Below are 21904 nucleotides of genomic sequence, written 5' to 3'. Positions count from 1 at the left end.
CTCATTTGCGCCATAGAAAAGGAAGCCCTTAGTAATGTTAAAAACGAAGATGTAATCGATCGTTTCCAAAAGATGAAGACACGCCGAGGAAAAATTTAGAAGTTGTTTCTCAACATATTTTTTGTAATTATTTTTGGGTATATATTGACCGTTTTCAAAAGATGAAAACGCGTCGGGTACAAGTTTACGAGTTGTTTATCGGTACCATAAAAACCATATTTTTTGTAATTATTTTTAGATGTATATTATATTATATTAATTATATGGTGCCACCGTATAGAAAATTTTCTGGGTCCATCCCTATGCATGTATAAGATTATGTGTATATGTGGGCATAATTATATATATGCATAAGTGTGCTTGTGTATATGTATATGATATTACATGCATGCATGAAATGGGTATTGAAACGAATGAATGTGTATGCATGGGTTTTGAAAGTGTGAATGCATGCTTGTGAAGAAGGCTGTAGTCAGCCGACCATCCAAAAAGGAAAAGGTATAAAAGAAGGGTCTTGGCCTCCATTTTCACCTTCCTTGATATTTTCAAAAGTTGGAGCAATTTAAGGGAGAGAAAGGTTGTCCGGATTTCTCATTTTGCTTTGCAAGAAGTTTGATTTCAAAAGAGTTTTAAGGTGAGTGGTTTAATTGCTTTGAAACTTTTCACTATTGCATAATTGATTGTATAACTTTTCATTTTTAATAAATGTTGTCCGGATTAAACTAAACCGGACAAGGGATGAGCGGTTTAGTCCTAAATCGGACAAGGGTTGGGCGATTTAAGCCTTAAACCGGTTATGGCCTGAGCGATTTAATAATAAACCATTTGATGGGTATTGTCCGGATTAGTCTTAAACCGGACACGTATTGAGCGATTTATGAACTTTGATCATATGTCAAGTGTTTTAAATCGGACGTTTATGAATAGTGTTGTCCGGATTGGTAATCCCGACAAGATTTTGAGAATTGTTCTAAGTGATAAATCAGACAAAATAAGGAGAGTTGACCGAATTGGTAGTCCGACCAAGGTTTGACCGGATTGTGTTTTGACTTATCATTTTATTACTCTTTTAACAAAAAGTGGGAATTTTTTATAAAATGAATTTGAACTGATAAAATTCCATTTGACTGCGGTCTACCCTATATGGAACTGTTTTGTGAAATGTTTTGATGAGGAAATAAGGGTGGCATATCAAGGTGTGACACCCGTCATTTTCGGAGCATCAGGTTAGCCTCTTTATAGAATTCTTATATTTAGAATTTATATTTACTAGGGTCTAGTCTTATTGATTGGAAATCAATCGACTTAGCTCCCAAATTATAGTTAAGAAAAAAAACCTTGTCTCAACGGGTAACTGATAAAGTAACTTATGTAATGCCAAATATATTAAAAATTCTCTTAAAATAAATAAAGTCGATATTATAAAATTCAAATTTAAAAATATAAAAGTTTCAACTGTATGTACAAATGATTTTTACAAAATTTGGAATTTTGATTTAATAATGAATAATTTTATCGGTATTTGATAAAATGTATTTGAATTAATATTTAGTTGAGCTGTATTTGTATAAGAAAAATAAAAATAAAAATAAGGTGGTTTGGGCCTTGAATGGGCCGACCCCTTTAATCTCATATAAAAACCCCACTTCTTTTGAAAATCTTTCACTTCACCTTCATTTGGTATCACTCCCTCTCTCTCTCTCTCTCACTAAACCTTTCGACTTCCTCACAGCCGAATCTAATTTCCAAAATCTTCTTAGATTCTATAAATCTTAAAGAACATTCAAATCTTCAAGTAATAGCAAGTAAAAGGTAATAGATTAATTTTATTATTTTTGTATCTTTTCATTAAAGATTTCGGCTTCTTTCATATTTCTTTTCTCTCCTCGAGCTCAAAGATTTTCTGGAGAATCTAAGATGAGAGATTATTCATCAAAGATATGGAAATATCTTCAAAATGATGATAAACTATGATCTATGAACTTCGAACTCAAAAAATTGGGATAAAACCACATTGCATGTAGTATTTAACCAATAAAAATGACATTTTGGAAACTGACAGGTTGCTTCTATCAATCGTGTCGTCTGTATTCTTTAATATCAACCCAAAATATTTGATTTCTTTTGGAGTTTGCTTTGATTAGTTGAGAATTTAAATGCTTAATATAAAACTTCAGGAGCAAAATAATGTTATTGGACAAAAGATGTCTAACAACAGTGACTTTTGTGGTTATAAAAGTTAAAAGTAAAATGATTTTTGGAAGGTTCCTTTGACAATGATTGGTGAAACCAAGAGTTCAGGAATAGAATATGCATTTCTGTCCAAATAGTAACTTTACTGTGCAAAAACCTTTTATTTTATATAAATAAATATTGGGTTATTTTTAAGAACAACTAAAAAGGGTATCAACTTTAACCCATAAAAGCTCATTGGCATTACATATGGTATAATTTTACTTTATCTTTATCGAGACCCGATAGGTGATCTAACTATTTGATTTCGGGTGTATAGGACATTAGGGTGGACGTTGGAGCTCTAAGCCTCATCAAAACCTTGGATATTCATTTGCAAACTTGTGAGTTTTCACGGCCCCACTTTTACTGCTTTTAGTTATTTTTAACTGGAGGAAAAGCATGAAAGAATGCAAACTATACTTTTTAGTTGTAAAACTAATGGACTAAAGAACTTTTTAGTCAAATGTTGTGAAAATCATGAAAAATTGATTGTTAATGCACTACCTATAAATGATAAATTGATGTGCTTGAGAGGATATTTCAAAAAGTCCCCTTCCGTACACGCTACTAGTTAACTCGGGCATGTCCCCGGGCCGTGGTAATCGTGGATAGCCACTATTGTGTTGACAGTCCCACCCAGAAAAGGGTGCACATTACCTATGTTTTTCATAAGTCTACTCATGTGTGCGAATGGGCCATCGCTGAAGTAGTACTGATACGAATCGTGGTACCTAAGTGAGTGAATGGGCCACTTATGGTAGTTCGTAAACTAATGGGGCATATTGGTCAGGTAAGGCTCTGTAGCGTCTCAAGTTTTTAAGCATCGATGGAAAATTTACATTTATATTGTGCATGTTAAGTATAAGTTTGCAAGTTGTGACTTATGCATTGTAAATATTTTTGTGCATATGAAAACCCGTGAAYTCACCAACTCTTTGTAGTTGACGTCGTTTTATGTTTCATGCTTTTCAGGAAATTAAGTAAGAATGGAAGTTTTGGAAGATCTCATGCGATAACACCTGTTCACAAGTTTTTAGAAATCTTTTTTTTGTAAATGATGTTGTTTTCATCGTGAACAGTAGAAAATTGAATTTGTAAATTTCCATGGATTATGTAATTTAATGGTGTTATCTATCGATTGGAGCTATGAAATACTTACCTGTTGCGCCTCGTGTTTCCGCTTTAGCGGGGTGTGACACAAGGAGAGGTGTACCATGGGATAAGAGTGACATATCAAGGAGAGGTGTAACATGGGATAAGGGTGGCATATCAAGGAAATGTGTACATTTGGATATAAGGGTGGCATTTGTATATGGATGGTATATAATATAACTCCTAATATCATATCCCTTAAGATTACCATGGTTTGAGATCCTTATTTCTTTGTGATTTAAAGGTTTAGGATCAGAGTTCTTATTGGAAATTATAGTATGGATGTTATTAGAAAGGAGATAACAGGTTTGGCCTGAAACTTTGAATAAACCTTATTTGATTTGAAAGGTTTAAAAGTGGCATTATGATAATTTGATTAGTATAAACCTGTTGGGATTAATATATTGCTTAAAACAGAGATTATTGGCTTGAAAAGTGGAAGGTATTAATATGAGGTTCTTACTTGTTTATATATTTGTGATATATATATATATATATATATATATGAAAAGTTGTTTTACTTAATAGTTTTGGTGATTTTTACCCTGCAATAACATAAATTGGGTAACTCACTAGACCTTTTGGTCTAACCCTCATTTTGTGATTTCAAATATGTATTGCAGGAAGTGCGGACGGTAAGGGAAAAAGAAAAATGTAATATTTTCCCTATATGATTATCTGCATGAAGATTTTCTGATGACATGTATAGTTTTGATAGATGATCTGGTTTAGTGCAAGACTTGTATTTGAAATTTTTAGACTATGTATTTTGTACTGGTAGATTCTTGTACTAAGGGACTAATGTGGTGTATAAACATGTATTTCTTTTATATGAAGTATATGTTATATGCAATGTGTGGAATGGGGTGTTACATTTCATACGGTATTATCAATTATAAACCTAGTAATTGCAAAGAGTCCAAAAAAACCTGTTGTGTTGAAATCCTTTGTTCTACCGGTCAATATTTTATATAACATAAATTTGTAATTAATCTTTGTATTCTCCATGCTTAATAAAGTGATGATGTGGCTTTATGCGATTGGTGGAAAAGAAAAGGAACATGACCTTACTTTCAAGAGAAATTTATCGGCTCGGTTTGATCTGATTTAATCTTTGTTACAAACAAACATTATAACTCATGCATAATCTTTTTAGACTATGTTGAGGAGTATTTTTGATATATCAGAAGCTTTTTATTAAAATTTATGTTTACAAGTTTATTTTTTCTTGTCATTGACCATCTAGTGTGCTCCTCCATTTGGAAGAATTAAATGTCAATATTTTTATTTTTTGATACACCGTTTAATAAAGACAAAACATAAGAATCGTGCCTACTCAAAATCAGTTTAATAGTTGTTAACAAGTACTTATGTCAAAACAATCATTTGAAAACCCCAACCACAAAGCTTAGGGAAAATTCGACGGACAAAAAGCAATTTCTCAATGTGCATGCAAAAAGCCAAATGGTTAATAATTAAAGAACAATATAAACATGATCTACGTCATGCTTCTGAAGAAACCCGGTGACGATCTTAGCACCAAAAGTATACGAAACTCCATGATCATTCATTCCCCATCCTTTGACAGCTTTAAATGGATCCAACCAAAGAAGATCATAGAAGAAACCATCATTTGGTACATACGTAGGACACCTCTAGTTTTTAATTTGATCCAAGTTATTGAGGTCGAGTGAAAGGCCTCCATGCATGCACATAAATTTTTCATCAATGAGAGCGGTCACAAGTAAGGAAATGGAAGCAATCAAAGAAAATCTTCCATTATTTAAGATTGAATCTTCTTTTATATTCATCATAGAATCCATATATCCTATTGATGGAAGTGTATTCATGGTTTCCAGGCAGAAGGAAGATTTATTTGGCTATTTTTTTATTTTATAGTCAAGAAAAAAACTTAGTCTAGAGGCTTTTTTCCCCTATCAACATAATCACCGTTGAATAAGCAACTGTCACGTGGTGATAATCCGTCATATTCGAAAAGACACAAGATCAAAATATTGATCGTGGATGTCACATAATAACATAAAAATCAGAATTTTGACTGGTTTATGATTTGTTATTGTATGTTTTGATTTTTTTGTGTCTTTTCGAATATGGCAGATTACCACCTCGTGAATATTGCTTATTTATCGGTGATTATATCGACAGAGGGGAAAAAAAGCCTCGAGACTAAGCTTTCTTCTTGACTACAAAATAAAAAAAAATATCCACATAACTTCTTCCTTCTGCCTGGAAACACTTCAATCAATCGGATATAAGGATTTTATGATGAATGTAAAAGAAGATTTAATATTAAATAATGGAACATTTTCTCTGATTGCTTCAGTTGCTTACTTGTGACCGCTCTCATTGATGAAAAGATTTTGTGCATGCATGGAGGCCTTTCACCTGATCTCAATAATTTGGATCAAATTAAAAACTTGAGGTGTCCTACGTACGTACCAAATAATGGTTTCGTCTGTGATCTTCTTTGGTCGAATCCATTTAAAAATGTCAAAGGATGGGGAATGAATGATCATGGAGTTTCGTATACTTTTGGTGCTAATATCATCACCGGGTTTCTTCAGAAGCATGACGTAGATCATGTTTATATTGTTCTTTAATTATTAACCATTTGGCTTTTTACATGCATATTGAGAAATTGCTTATTGACCATCGAAATTTCCCTAAGCTTTGTGGTTGAGGTTTTCAAATGATTGTTTTCACATAAGTACTTATTAACAATTATTAAACTGATTTGAGTAGGCAAGATTCTTCTGTTTTGTCTTTCTATTAAATGGTGTATCAAAAAATAAAAATATTGACAATTAATTCTTTTCAAATGGAGGGAGCACACAAGATGGTCCATAACAAGAAGAAATAAACTTGTAAACATAAATCTTAATAAAAAGCTTTTGATATATCAAAAATACTCCTTAGCTTAGTCTAACAAGATTATGCATGAGTTATAGTGGTTGTCTGCATCGAAGACTAAAATATATCAAACCGAACTGGTAAATCCCTCTTGAAAGTAAGGTCATGTTCCTTCGTTTGTCCACCAATCACATAAAAGACATATCATCTCTTTATTCAAAGATAAAGTAAACAAATTTACGTTAAATAGAAATAATGACGGATGGGACAAGGAGGGAACAGAGGATCTCGGGATAACAGATTGTTTTGAACTCATTGTAATTACTAGCTTTATAAACTGATAATACCATACGAAAAAACTTAGTATAAGAGTCATTGGATGTATGTAAACATTAACAAACCAAAATACACCAACTCCATTTTATTTGTCCCCGAAATTATCAAGGAATGTGTTAATAATACGTTTTTATTTATGGGGTAAATTAAGAATCGGGGTATTATATAGTACGTATAACTAGGTTACAACGATCAACAACAGTTAGAAACATTTTTCATCTTACCTCCACCCAACTTTAGCGTCGATCAACAACAGTTAGAAACATTTTTCATCTTACCTCCACCCAACTTTAGCGTCGATCAACAACAGTTAGAAACATTTTTCATCTTACCTCCACCCAACTTTAGCGTTGATGAGACTCTTATACACTCGTTCCAAATTCTACAACCCACGGAAAAGAAGCCAAAATACAATTCAGGTATCATTGTTTTTGTGAGCACAACTACAACTTCTTTTTATGCATACATTGAATTTTATATATGCCAGGTCTGGCAACATCTCATCCTCTCCAAACTCTACTTTCAAGTGAGATTTACTAGGTTAGTTTGATCTGGTTTAGTCTTTGCTACAAGCAAACACTATAATTGATGCAAAATCTCGTTAGATTAAGTGGAGGAATGTTTCCGATATATCAGATGCTTTTTTATAATGATTTTTGTTTATAAGTTTATTTCTTCTTATTATGGGTCATCTAGTGTGCCCCCTCCCTTTGAAGGAAATTGTTTGTCAAGTTTTTGATTTTTTTTAAATACCTTTTAATTAAAGCTAAAACAGAAGAATCTTCTCTATGAAAATTAATTTAATAATTGTAAATAATTACTTTTGTCAAAACAGTCATATGAAAACCCCAAACACAAAGCCTACGGAATTTTCGAGGGTCAAAATGCAATTTCTCAACATGCATGTAAAAAGCTGAATGGTTAATAATTAAAAAAACCACATCGACAAGATCTAGATCATGCTTCTGAAGGAACTCGGTGATGATATTAGCACCAAAAGTATCACAAGATTTAAGATTTTGATTTTAGGGTTAGTATCTCATACAAAAATGAATGATTTGTATACGATTGTTTACCTTAAATGCTTATGATCATATGTTGATGCCTTTAGATTTATGGTATTGTGTTTGGGTTTATGGTTATTGTCAATTGTGTCAGTGCTACCAAGAGTTTTGGAATTTAGCAAAGTGGAAAAATCCAACAAAAAATACCATAAGAGTGAATTACAATTTTCATCGGTGTCTAAAATACGTTAAATATATATGTGGTTCTTAATTTATGTTTCGCATAGCATATTGGTCGCTCAAGTTAATGACGTCAAATATAGGCCCGTTAAGTATATTTAGTGCACCTCTCATGTGTGGGGGGGGGGTCAGTCTTTTTTGCTTATCTTCATCCTGTTTGATCTTTCTCAATTCAAAACCCTGATCTCATTCTTTGAATATACATGTAAAGTCAAATTCAAACACAAATTCAAGATGAAGATGCAGATTAGTGAACATTTTACGGAACAAAGGAAATACAGGTCGATGAATAAAACAATACCTTCAAAGAGATTAAAAAGCATTCAAACAAAACCACAAGTTTAAACATTCAAATTTCTGAAACTGTGTGCGTTTTTCATCGTGAACATTTATTTTGGAACAAAAGGAGGAGGTTGTATTTATTAGCAAGGACATGTTTGTATACATCTTCTAATACCCGAACGTTGGTCTTTATTTGCTTATGTTTTGCAGCCTTTTATGGGAGCTAGAGTATAATATTTGGAGCATGAAAGGAACCTCGCGATTGAAGGGTAAAATTCAGGGGTATAAATTTTACTTTTCGATAAGCTAAAGTTGGGCGGAAGTAATATGAAAAATGTTTCTAGCTGTTGTTGATCGTTATGCCCTAGTTATACGTAGTATACAATACCCTAATTCTTAATTAACCCTATAAGTAAAAACGTAATATTGACACATTCCTTGATAAATTTTGGGGACAAATAAAACTGAGTTGACATATTTTGGTTTGTTAATTTGTACATACATCCAATAAATTTTCTATTGAACTTTTTCATATGGTATTATCAGTTCTAAATATTGTAATTGCAAGAAGTTCCAAAAAAACATGTTGTGTTGAAATCTTTTGTTCTACCGGTCATTATTTTATTTAACATAAATTTGTTTAATTTATCTTTGTATTCTTCATGTTTAATAAATTGATGATGTGGCTTTATGTGATTGGTGGAAAAGGAAGGAACATGACCTTACTTTCAAGAGGAATTTACTAGCTCGGTTTGATCTGATTTTGTCTTTGTTACAAACAAACATTATAACTCATGCATAATCTCTTTAGACTATGTTGAGGAGTATTTTTGATATATCAAAAGTTTTTTTTATTAGGATTTATGTTTACAAGTTTATTTCTTCTTGTCATGGACCATCTAGTGAGCTCCTCCGTTTGGATTTCTTTTTTTGAAAGGGAAACCAGACAAATTTATAAATGACAGAGAAAATAAAAAAGATTCAAGCAAAAAGCCACAGCCAAAGCCAAACAACAAAACAAAAGAGCTTGGTCAACACACCGTACCAAGCCACAATAAGCCAGAAAGTACAAAGTCCAATAGAAAGAAACAAACTGCAAAACGGGATCGAAGAAGTCTTAACCAGAGTAAAAACCCGCCAACAACCCTCCAAAGCCATCCAAACAAATGGTCACGCCCCATTTGTAATGTCGGTCCTCTCAGCCTTGTTCCCCTTCCAAGCCGCAGGAATATATATAGTTGGCTCTTTATTTCCTTGATAAGTTGCATAGCCGTTCGTCTTTGATCACTGAATAATCTTATATTCCGCTTCTGCCAAAGATAGTAGACCGAGGTCGCAAGCGCAAGTTTCTGAATTAACCTTGTAGGTGACCTCCTCGTATCCGAAATTACTCCAATAATATGATCCCAAGATTCTGGCATACTCTTCTAATCCACATCCTTTAAAATGCATTCCCACGCCTCTTTTGAAAAATTACATTGAAAGAATAGATGGTTATTACTATCCATGCAATTTTTACAGAAAGCGCATTCCAGATCCGGGGGTTCATGTTTCCAGGTCATATTATCCTGGGTAGGGAAACGTTGATGACACATAAGCCATAAACAAAATGCATGCTTAAGAATGTGCCACGAAAACCACACCGAACAATGCCAAGGCACTAACGGGTAACTCCCATCCAAAGAAGACCAAGCTATCCTAACCGAGAACTCCACACCGGCATTTTAGCTATCAACCCAATAAACCTTATCTCGTTCATAATCATGCAAAGACGGTAAAGGAGAACTGGTCAGCGCAACATACCTTTGAAACCAATCATTAGGCCACACTCCATTCCGACTATGAATTAGCTCCCGAGCCGTAGTATTGGTCGAGAACCCACTTGAATGTACAAATCTGTAGAAAATGAAAGAGGACAAATGGCCACAAGGGAGCCAGTTACCCTCCCAAGCATTAGTATCTCTTCCATCACCAATCCGAGTTGACAAGAACCACCGCACATGTGGTCGTAAATCCAACAACTTGCGTAGAACCCACGATCAGTTTGAGCTTTTCCGAGCCATCCAGAAGTGCGTAGGTCTTAGGTTGTACTGATACACCTATCTCACACACAATGAATCATTGTGCCTCACAATATCCCAAATATGTTTTGCAAGTAAAGCCCTATTCCACGTTGCCAATCTTTTGATTCCAAGACCTCCACTCTTACGGGGCCGACAAACCACATCCCAAGCTAACCGACACCTTCCTCTAGAATCTTCCTTTTGCAACCAAAGGAATTGCATAAGAGAGCTTCAATGTCATGAATTATACCTGAAGGAAACAGAAAGATAGACATCCAATAGAATTGCAACGATTGAAGAACCGATATAATGAGTTGTCTCCTCCCTCCAAAAGAAAGGAACTTAGCCTTCCAATTAAGAATCCTACCTTTGATCTTAGCAACCAAAGGCCCATATCTGCATATTTTAACCTTGTATGAGACAAAGGAGCCCCCAAATACCCAAAAGGAAAGAAGCACAATTTGAAAGGAAGGCATACAAGAATAGCCTCCTTAATATTATAAGGAACATTCCCGAAGAAAACCTCACTTTTTTCAAGACTTGGTGATAAACTAGAACATTCCTTGAAATTATGAAGCGCCTTCTTTAAAACCTTAACCGACTCTATATCACCCCTAATGAGCACAAAAAGATCATCAGCAAAGCATAAGTGTGTCATGTCCAAGTCCTTACATCCTTTATGATAACCAAAAGAACTAGCCTCCCGAAAGCATTGTTTGAAGATCATTGCAAACCCCTCCATTAAAATCGTAAAAAGATAAGGAGATAAAGGATCTCCTTTTCTTAGGCCCTTCCCTCCATGGAAAAACCCATAAGAATCACCATTAACTACTATCGAGTAAGAGGTAGTATAAATCATCTCCTGTACCCATTTGATCAAAACCGGGTGGAACCCAAATCYCCGGAGCATATTGAGAAGAAAATTCCAGTCACAGTGTCATATGCCTTTTAATATCAATCTTGAAAGCACATCTAAGAGGACCCTCCCTTCCTTGATAACCCAAAACCAATTCATGAGCCTTTAAAATGTTATCAATTATTATAACATCCAATTTCTAATATGTCCAAATTATTTGCTAAGTATATTTAATTATTGGGTTAAAGAGAACCCATGATTTAGTGGGAGTTTGGATTTGAAATTTTAGAATTATATTTCTTAAGATTATATTAGAGGTTTGGGAAAAAAAATTACGTTGAAAATATACGTAAAACGGATTTTTTTGGGAGATCTTTTTTGGAATATTTTTGTTAGATGTTATAGACTATCTCTTTATGAATGTGTAGGCGAAAACCTCATAGAAAACGGAGGTTTGAGTGAAAAGTTATGAATAATTTAAGTGTTGATGGTCAAAATGGGTACCTAGCCAGGCCAACCCGGCCCAACTCGAGTTTTAGCATTATAAATTGGATTTTTGGCCCATTTTTCATGTCATCTAAGTCCAAAACTCAAACACACACTAGAGGTGCGATTTTCACACACATAGGCTCGATTCAACTCAAATCAAAGAGGAACTACAAGATCTTTAAAAGATTTGATCATCAAGTAAGGTATAATCCATCTTTGCATTTGTTATTGGTTGACATTCTTGTTATATGGATTGCATGTTGAGATAGAGTTAGGATTTCATATGGGTTTGATCTTAAGTGTATAAAATGAGTGCATTTTAGTGTTTATGACATGAAATGGTCATTAGATTCAAGAGATTATCAAGATTTATGCAAGTTCATCATATGAACTTTGACTTGATTAAGTCAATGATTTGGGAGCTAATTTAAATGATAAAATAAAGGTTGGATTTTGGTTGTTTATGTCAAATATGTTATATTAAGTTGAGATTCAAAAGTTGAAATAATTTGGGATCAAAATGGCTTGAGAAAAATGTTTGAAAATGAGAATTTCGACTTAAGAATGCATTGAAAGTGTGTAGAATTTGAAAATATGTATAAAATCATAGAAAAATCCAAATGAGGTGAGGCCAATTTTCTTAGTTAGATGATTGAGTCTAATTTATTTCTTATTTTATGATCAAGGCATGAATTCGAGCTTAAAATGAGCAAAACAATTCTGCATGCAACAGCTATACATAGAAATCTAAGTAAAATGTTCAAATAGGATATGTGTATATCATGACTTTCTTATATTGATTGATTATGAGATTTTGTACTTTCACCCCATGGGATAATTAAGACATATTTTGATGCTTTGGAAGCAATCTAAGTGCGGTAGCTTGGACTTGCTTTGTGAGCTCATTTTGGAGCTTTTCGGTATTATACGGTTGCCCGGTGAGTTATATAGTTAATTGTTACATATTGATTTGAAGATATATATTTTCATATGAATGTTTTTGGTCTTGAATGGAGTCACACGATCTTGATTTGTCYTTGATTCCGTCTCTTGAGTCGATTCCATATTACTATCTCGGTACATCGGTTTGCTTTCCGGATCCGGACTCGTTGTTTTGTTCCTTGAATTGTACGCCATAGTACGGGTGGCATGCCGGAAGTTTTTGGCAAAGTCAAGATCCCAGGTTGGACGGGTGAGACTTTCTGCGGTTGTGAATACTCATTGCTCGAAGAGGAGGAAGAGCAATGGGTAGGGAACCTTGGCACATACCCGGTAGAGGAAGGCGGGCAGTGCGAGGTTTCCCGTAATGTATGATTCTGACTTGGACTTTGGCATGAGCCCGGGAGGTGAAGGACGGGGTGATGCACTGTCTTCGTTATGTTTACCGATTCGATCTCTTGAATCTTGATAATTATTGGTATTCTAACGTTGTTGATTATATTTGGTTGTTGATCCTGTCTCCTTGTTGTATTGAGCATCAATGGTATGGTATATTATATGGAATCCTATGATCTTAGCATCCGGTACGTAATTGTTCACTTGGTTTCTAGTAAGTCTCGGTTTGCATCTGGATGATGTCTTGAACTCTTTTATTGATAAGAGTTTATTATGTACGTTTATAAACATGTGCGATATTGATATGTAATACTTAACTATTTAACTCACTAAGYGTTGRYTTACHATTTAAGTGGCAACCTCTCTCAGGAAAGAAGACGGATAAAAAGAAAGAACCCGTTGTCTGACTCGAAGATTTATCGGGGAACTTGAAGATTTCGATCTTGCTTTTGGGTAAATAGTAACTTATTACAGTATCTCATAGTTATAGTATGTGTAACTTATATATAGTCTTGTCCCTTATTCTTTTGCTACTTAATTCGGGTTGTAAGTAAAAATCCGTTATATCCGGTTTGGAATTGTGTTTTGGGTGGTTTTATCACTAAAATAGAACGGATATTTCGAAGTTTTTTTTTTCTAGAAATTAATCTTCCATATTTTGAGTTTAATTAATGTTATGCCCAGATCTGTGTGTTTCAAAGGGTTGGTCCATTTTCATCGCCTCTGGACCAATTCATCGCCTTTGGTCCATTTTCATCACCTCTGGACCAATTCATCGCCTCTGGTCCATTTTCATCGCCTTTGGACCAATTCATCGCCTCTGGTCCATTTTCATCGCCTCTGGACCAATTCATCGCCTCTGGTCCATTTTCATCGCCTATGGTCCATTTTCATCGCCTATGGTCCATTTTCATCGCCTCTGGACCAATTCATCGCCTCAGGTCCATTTTCATCGCCTCTGGACCAATTCATCGCCTCTGGTCCATTTTCATCGTCTCTGGTCCATTTTCATCGCCTGCCTCTGCACCAATTCATCACCTCTGGTCTTTTTCCAGACTTAGTCATTTCAGCAGCCTCTGGTCCATCGCCTGCCTCTGGACCAATTCATCACCTCTTGTCTTCCTCCAGACTTAGTCGTTTTAGCAGCATCTTCAAATTTTCCATACTTGGCCCCGATTGCTTTGACAAAACATCAATTTTGGTCCTAATAATCAATAAATTATATTTTATTGGAGATTTTATAAAATTGGTAATTTGGGGTTTGCTCAAGCGAGATGTTACAGATATGGTATCAGAGCTGTGGTTTGAGTGAACTGGATATCATTAATGATATTCGGACTCAAACTTAGGTATTGACGATGTATAGTGACTAGGTTATGATTATATGGGATATAGACCAATAGGAGAGACCTAGGATTTGTTGGGGTACAAGGGATAGAATATAATTTGACCTCTATATTTATGTATTATAACTTCAGTACGATGTCTGATCATGATGTATCTAGCAACGCGCCGGTTACTCAAGAAATTGGGGATGACAACCTCAATCTAGAAGGGAATGTCCAAGAAAATGTTGACAATGACGATGAAGCCCAACTATCATCTCGTACTGAGAGGTTATTGAAAATAATGAATGATCAAACACGAGCTGCTCTACAAGAACAAAGAATAGAGTTTGAAAGAAAGTTATCTGAAGTGCAAAATCAGATAATGCTTAGAATCCGGTTGTCCAAGGACCGAAACCGGTTAATGAAGACGTACCCAAACCAAAGTCAGATCGGCCTTCATTTAAAACATTTAGAAGCAGTGGGGCTACAGAGTTCTCGGGACAGACGGACCCAGTACTTGCAATGCAATGGGCCGAAAACACTGAAAAGATATTCAGGATTGTTTACGTGCAGGAGGAGGATAAAGTACGTTATGCTACAGCGACATTTACCGATCGTGCACTCACTTGGTGGAACGCCACATATCGATCAATGGATCCTAATACTCGGGATAGAACAACATGGGAAGAGTTTCAAGTGCTGTTCTTCGAACAATATTGTCCGGATGATTTGAAACAAAAACTTGAGAAGGAATTCCTAGAGCTCAAACAGAGATTCATGTCGGTGATTGAATATGAAACATAGTTCAATCGGAAGTTTCATTTTGCCCAACGGTTCGTACTAAGTGAAAAGGACAAGGACAAGATTAATCATTTCGTCAACGGTCTTCGAGGGAATATTCGCGATTTCGTCACCAATCGCGACGTACCATCATTTACCAAAGTAGTTGAGTATGCAAGGAAACGGGAGCATGACCTGAGTCTCCCTGATGGTTCTGATGTACCGGAGAAACGATCGAGTGTTGAGAGAACCTTCTCGACCCCGACATCTAAATCATCTCGATTATTCAAGTCGAGACGAGCTTAATCGCATAATACACCACATACTACCTCACAGGCTTATACAATGCAGTCAAATACGCCACGGAACTACAACCAATGTGGCAAGAATCACCAGGGACGATGTAGTGGTGATCAAACTTATGTACGATGCTTCTATTGTGGTGAAGCTAGGCACATATGAACTCAGTGCCCTCAAAGAGAAAAGGCATGTTATAATTGTGGTGTGTTAGGTCATCGTATGCGAGAATGTACAAAGAATAGACTGGAGGAAAGTAAGGGGTCGGTACAACAACCGAGGCAACGACTGATACATACAGCGGGGGCTTCGACCAAAAAGGAGGAGGTTTCGAAACCTCATGCCAGGGCGTTTCAAATTACCACGAAGGAAGCCATGAACTATCCCGACGTTGTTACGGGTATATTTCTTGTTAATTCTTGGCATGCTCGTATTTTATTTGATTCTGGTGCAACAAATTCTTTTATGTCAAATGATTATGTTCGCTATATTGAATCCGTGCCTACTATGCTTAAAAAACCTTTCACTATTGACACTGCGAGCGGAGTACTATTAGTTGCTGATAAGGTATTTAGAGAGTGTACATTGCTTTTAGATGACTATGAATTTCTTATTGATCTCATTCCAACGGATATACATGGATTCGATGTTGTTATTGGTATGGATTGGTTGGCAAAGAATCAAGCCAAAATCATATGTTCACAACGAATGATTCGGATACCAATTAGCAAGGGGAATTACCTATACATTTACGGGGAGCGGTGTGTGATCAACATAAAGGTAATCTCTATGCTAAAAGCTCGTCGTTATCTAAACAAGGGTTGCTCAATTTTTCTAGCCTATGTTATGGATGCGGTGAAGGAATTGAAGAAGACGATGAAGGACGTTCCGATTGTTTGTGAATATCCGAATGTATTTCCGGATGATCTGCCTGGATTGCCACCCGATCGTCAAGTAGAATTTTGTATAGACTTGATACCGGGTGCAGCTCCAATAGCAAAGACACCGTATCGTCTCGCACCTGCGGAAATGAAAGAAATGATGAAACAACTGCAGGAATTATTGGACAAGGGTTTTATCCGACCAAGCACATCTCCTTGGGGTGCTCCAGTCCTGTTCGTTAAGAATAAAGACGGAATTTTCCGGATGTGTATAGATTACCGTGAGCTTAACAAGGTAACTATAAAGAACACATATCCATTACTGCGAATTGACGATCTTTTTGATCAGTTGCAAGGAGCGAGATATTTTTCTAAAATTGATTTACGGTCTGGCTATCACCAACTCAAGGTACGGGAGGACGACGTACCCAAGACTGCTTTTCGGACCCGTTATGGGCATTACGAATTCCTTGTAATGCCATTCGGACTTACAAACGCACCTACAACGTTTATGGACTTAATGAATCGAGTATGCTATCCTATGCTCGACAAGTCTGTGATCGTATTCATCGATGATATTTTGGTTTACTCAAAGTCTGAAAACGAACACGCTACACACTTACGTCAAATGCTAGAATTGTTGAGAAAAGAACGACTCTATGCAAAATTCTTGAAATATGAATTCTGGCTTCGGCAGGTACAATTCTTGGGGCATACCGTATCCGGAGACGGTATTTCTGTAGACCCAGCCAAGATCGAAGCAATTCAAGAATGGGAGCAACCAAAGAACGCTTCGAAAGTTCAGAGATTTCTGGGTCTGGCAGGGTACTATCGACGATTTATCAAGGACTTCTCTAAGATCGCAGTACCATTAACCTCTTTAACTCGTAAAGATGCTAAATTTGAATGGAATGAGGCCCAAGATCGAACATTTCAAACTTTAAAGGAATGTCTTACTCACGTGCCTATACTTTCTCTACCTGAGGGTAACGAAGACTTTATAGTATATAGTGATGCATCTCGACTTGGTTTTGGATGTGTCTTGATGTAGCGAGGCAAGGTGATTGCATATGATTCTCGTGAATTGAAAGATTATGAGAAGAACTACCCTACTCATGACCTTGAATTAGCAGCGGTGGTATTTACTTTGAGGCTTTGGTGACACTATCTCTATGGTACGAAGTGTCAACTTTATACTGACCACAAGAGGTTAAAGTATTTATTTGATCAACAGACCTTGAACATGCGTCAACAACGTGCTATGGAACTCATCAAAGATTACGACTGTGAGATACTATATCATCCGGGTAAAGCCAATGTAGTGGCAGATGCTCTGAGTAGGAAGACACGTTTTGGACTTCTATGCTACTCTATCACTCACATGTTGTTTAAATATAATCTATTTGATGATATTCGGAAATGGTAGATTGAGGCTTTGAAGCCTGAGAATGTCAAAGTAGAACAAATGGTATGATACATTGATTCTCTCTCTGAAGATGGACGTGGCTTGAAGGTCTTTAAGACCCGAATCTGGGTCCCTAAACTTGGCTGCATGCGAGATGTTGTTTTAGCGGAAGCACATAAGTCGCGATTATCAATATACCCAGGGAGTACCAAAATGTACCAAGATCTTCGTTTAGATTACTGGTGGCCTGGGATGAAGACTGATATTGGACGTTATGTCGAGAAATGTACCACATGTTTACAAGTAAAGGCCGAACACCAGAAACCGTATGGTAGTTTACAGCCTCTTGAGATACCGATGTGGAAATGGGAGGAATTAACAATGGATTTGGTTACTAAACTACCGAAGACCCAACGTCAACACGACAGTATTTGTGTTATAGTTGATCGGCTGATCAAATCTGCATTGTTCTTACCTGTCCGAGAGTCTTATTCTATGGATCGATGGGCACGGTTTTACATTGATGAAGTTGTCTAGCGACACGGTGTACCAGTGAAGATTATCTCTGATCGTGACTCTCGATTCACTTCTAATTTTTGGACTAGATTTCAACGAGAGTTGGGAACACGTCATGCKTTTAGTAYGGCCTATCATCCTCAGACCGATGGTCAATCAGAACGAACCATTCAGACTCTCGAGGATATGCTACGCGCATGTGTCTTAGAATTTGGTGGTAGTTGGGATACTCACCTACCCTTGGTTGAGTTTTCTTACAACAATAGCTACCACTCGACAATTGGAATGGCTCCCTATGAGGCTTTATACGGACGTAAGTGTCGTACACCCTTGTGTTGGCGAGAGACGGGAGAGAAAAAATTTTAGTTGGTCCCGAACTCATTCAGATTACTCATGATAAGATTCAGATTATTCGCGAAAGAATGAAAGCTGCCCAAGATCATCAAAAGTCTTATGCAGATCATCGCAAAAGGCCAATCGAGTTCTCGGTGGGTGATATGGTAATGGTGAAAGTTTCTCCTTGGCGAGGTGTACTTCGATTCTGAAAACAAGGTAAGTTAAGTCCACGATTTATTGGCCCGTTCAAAGTATTGGAGCATATAGGAAAACAGGCTTATCGACTAGAGTTACCGAAGGAACTTACGGGGATACATGATGTGTTTCATGTAGGGTACTTACGTAAATGCTTGGGTAAACATGAAGAGACGGTGCCCTTAGCCGAAGTCAAAGTAGATGAGAAATTAAGATACATTGAAGAACCAGAATCAATTCTGAACGAGAGAAAAGTGAAACTACGTAATAAGGAAGTAGACTTGGTATTGATCAAGTGGAAACACCATCGGGGACCAAATTGGACGTGGGAGCGTAAAGATGAGATGAAGGCGAAATACCCATCTTTATTTCCACAACAGTGATTTCGAGGACGAAATCCTCAAAAGGAGGAGGTATTTGTAACATCCAATTTCTAATATGCCCAAATTATTTCCTAAGTATATTTAATTATTGGGTCAAAGAGAATCCATGATTTAGTGGGAGTTTGGGTTTGAAGTTTTAGAATTATATTTCTTAAGATTATATTAGAGGATTTGGGAAAAAAAAATACGTCGAAGATGTATTATGTCCAAACACACGGCCATAGGAACACTGAAGAGGCTCCCAGATGTATTCCACCTCAAATGTTCACCTTTTCATACGCCCCTCCATTAAGATTCAGTATCACTACCTCAACTTTACGTTTTAGTTCCCCCATGACCCACTCCTCAGTCAAAACTTTAGCAAAACTGGGACGTCCCCATGCCTTGTCACACATAGCAGACGTACATGAATACATTTGCTTCAGAATACCTAAGGCACTAGCAATACGGCTGACCCCCCCTCCTTATTGAAAGCCACCAATGGAATATTGTGTAATTTAACCCACAAAGGGCAAAAGGTATGTTCCGATTTCCGTAACCCCTTTGTTGGATCCCAACAAAAAACAAACAGCGACACTCTTCTTACCATTAAAGGCCCCACCTCAATCACTTGAGAACAGCCTCCTTCATCATTAAATCGGAAAAAGAATATCTCGTTCTCATTCATCATCGCGTCACTCTACCCATATTTACCCCATGCAGCCTTTACAACTTTTTGCACTAAAGGAAAATGAATACGGGGTCCTAGAAAATAACCATAAAGAACCGAACGCTATGACTTGCAGCCTCCTTAGCCATTTCAATAGGAATGGTCACACTTACTTGAATTTTGTTAGCGAGAGGATAAATTGCAAATTTGTAGCCACTGAATGCCCAACCGCCTTGGCAAAATCTAACTTCCCATTTCCATCCCCTCCTTGACAAAAATCGGACTATCAACCGTATCCTCCTCTTGAGACGAAATCCTCTCAAACACGAAAACCCTAGACGATTATGCATGCATGGGCCCAACTCCAACAACCGTTTCCATTCCACGTATTAAGAAGTCGTGGTGCTGAAACCGTCTAAAAGAACCTTAATAGAAGAGACGAAGACCCCGGAAACCAAGGTGCTGAATTTCTATCAAGGAACCTCTAGGAAGGTAACGAAGACCACAGAAACACTCAAAACATGAGGAGAAAAAAGAAGTGAAGCAAAACTGTAACACAAAAAGAACCAGCAGCAAACAGCAAAGCGACGAGGAAAAGGCTTAAACCAAATGCTGAAACTTGCACGAGGACACCACGAAAAGCAAACAAGCACACCCCAAGGAAGAGAAACAGCAAAGGAAAATAGCAAGCAAATAACTACCGTCTAACCTTATAATAAACAGCGATCAAACAACATGGATGCAGCCTAGAACAGCAGCAGCAAAGAAGCGAGTCCATCACCGAGAGAAAACCCTAGCAGCAACCTTCCAAAAACGAAAAAAACATAACTAGAAAAAGCGACAGCCAAACAAAATGATGAAACGAAAACTTGAATCAAACCAGTAGGTAACCAAAGACTCATACAGAAGAACACGACCAGAACAGAATGAAAAAACAGCCGAATAAACCAAAGAAGCAAAGCAGCCATGGAGCAAACCAGAAACCCTACAAAGTCGTCGTCTAGATCAATTCCAACCAGCCACAACAAGAAACAGAAGAAACCCTAGCCGACACCCAACAATACTGTCGCCTAGATAAGAGACGAAATTAGATATGTAAACACACAGGAGCAAAAACACGACGAAAGGTTACTCCAAACAAAAACAAAGATGAAGAAACAGCCGTGAACCAGTTCTGCAACCTCTCTAGAATTATTAAGCAAACAAAGAAAATCCTAATCCAAAGTGACACAAACGATCTCTAAAGCAAGCAACCGTGATCAACCAATCAAGATCAAATGATCATAGAGCTTCCCCATGATCGCCAATCCTAGAGAGAGAGGATCCATTTGGTGTTTTTTTCATTTTTGATTTTTTTCCATTTGGAAGAAATTGAATGTCAATATTTTGATATTTTGATACACCGTTTAATAAAGACAAAATAGAAGAATATTGCCTACTCAAATCAGTTTAATAATTGTTAACAAGTTAATAATTGTTAACAAGTACTTTATGTCAAAACAATCATTTGAAAACCCCAACCACAAAGCTTAGGGAATTTTCGACGGTCAAAAAGCAATTTCTCAATATGCATGCAATAAGCCACATGGTTAATAATTAAGGAACAGTGTAAATATGATCTACGTCATGCTTCTGAAGAAACCCGGTGACGATCTTAACACCAAAAGTATACGAAACTCCATGATCATTCATTCCCCATCCTTTGACATCTTTAAATGGATTTGACCAAAGAAGATCACAGAAGAAACCACCATTTGGTATGTACGTAGGACACCTTGTCACACACCGCTAAAGCGGAAACACGGGGTATGGCAGGTAGAGTCTCATAGCAATAGTGTATAAACAACACAACCATACATTTAGAAAACATAAATACAAAATAAATAAAGTTTACAATCCCAAAATAAGAGTTTGCATCACTAAACATAAATTAAGATTGAAATTTCCAAATGTAACACGTCTTCAAACATGAGTCATCGAAAATCTTTCTTACCCTGAAAAAGCATGTCAAACAAGTGTCARYTACRAGAGTTGGKGAGTTYAMAGGTTTTATATGCATAAAACGATTTTAAATGCAGCAAATCTTATTTATAAAATTTATGAGCCATGACTTGAAAACACAACATACACATGATTTATATTGTTGAGCCACTACTAAACCTAGCCACGCCCTCAAGAACTGCCTCGGAGGTGGTAGCGAACCACAAATATAGAACATTTTACGAACTACTTCAATGGTGAGGACTCGAACCCCACATGTGTAGAACTCAT

General features: G+C 36.6%; 1 pseudogene; it reads left to right on the top strand.

The window, feature by feature from the left end:
- Positions 1-1933: 1933 nt before the first annotated feature.
- Positions 1934-6008, top strand: LOC112514139 (annotated as a pseudogene).
- The last annotated feature ends 15896 nt before the right edge of the window (positions 6009-21904 follow it).

The sequence above is a fragment of the Cynara cardunculus genome (assembly GCF_001531365.2).
Source record: "Cynara cardunculus var. scolymus isolate 2C chromosome LG 6, CcrdV1, whole genome shotgun sequence".
Classification (NCBI taxonomy): domain Eukaryota; kingdom Viridiplantae; phylum Streptophyta; class Magnoliopsida; order Asterales; family Asteraceae; genus Cynara; species Cynara cardunculus.
The sequence above is the reverse complement of the archived record's forward strand: the minus strand, read 5'-3'. Positions and strand labels throughout refer to the sequence as shown.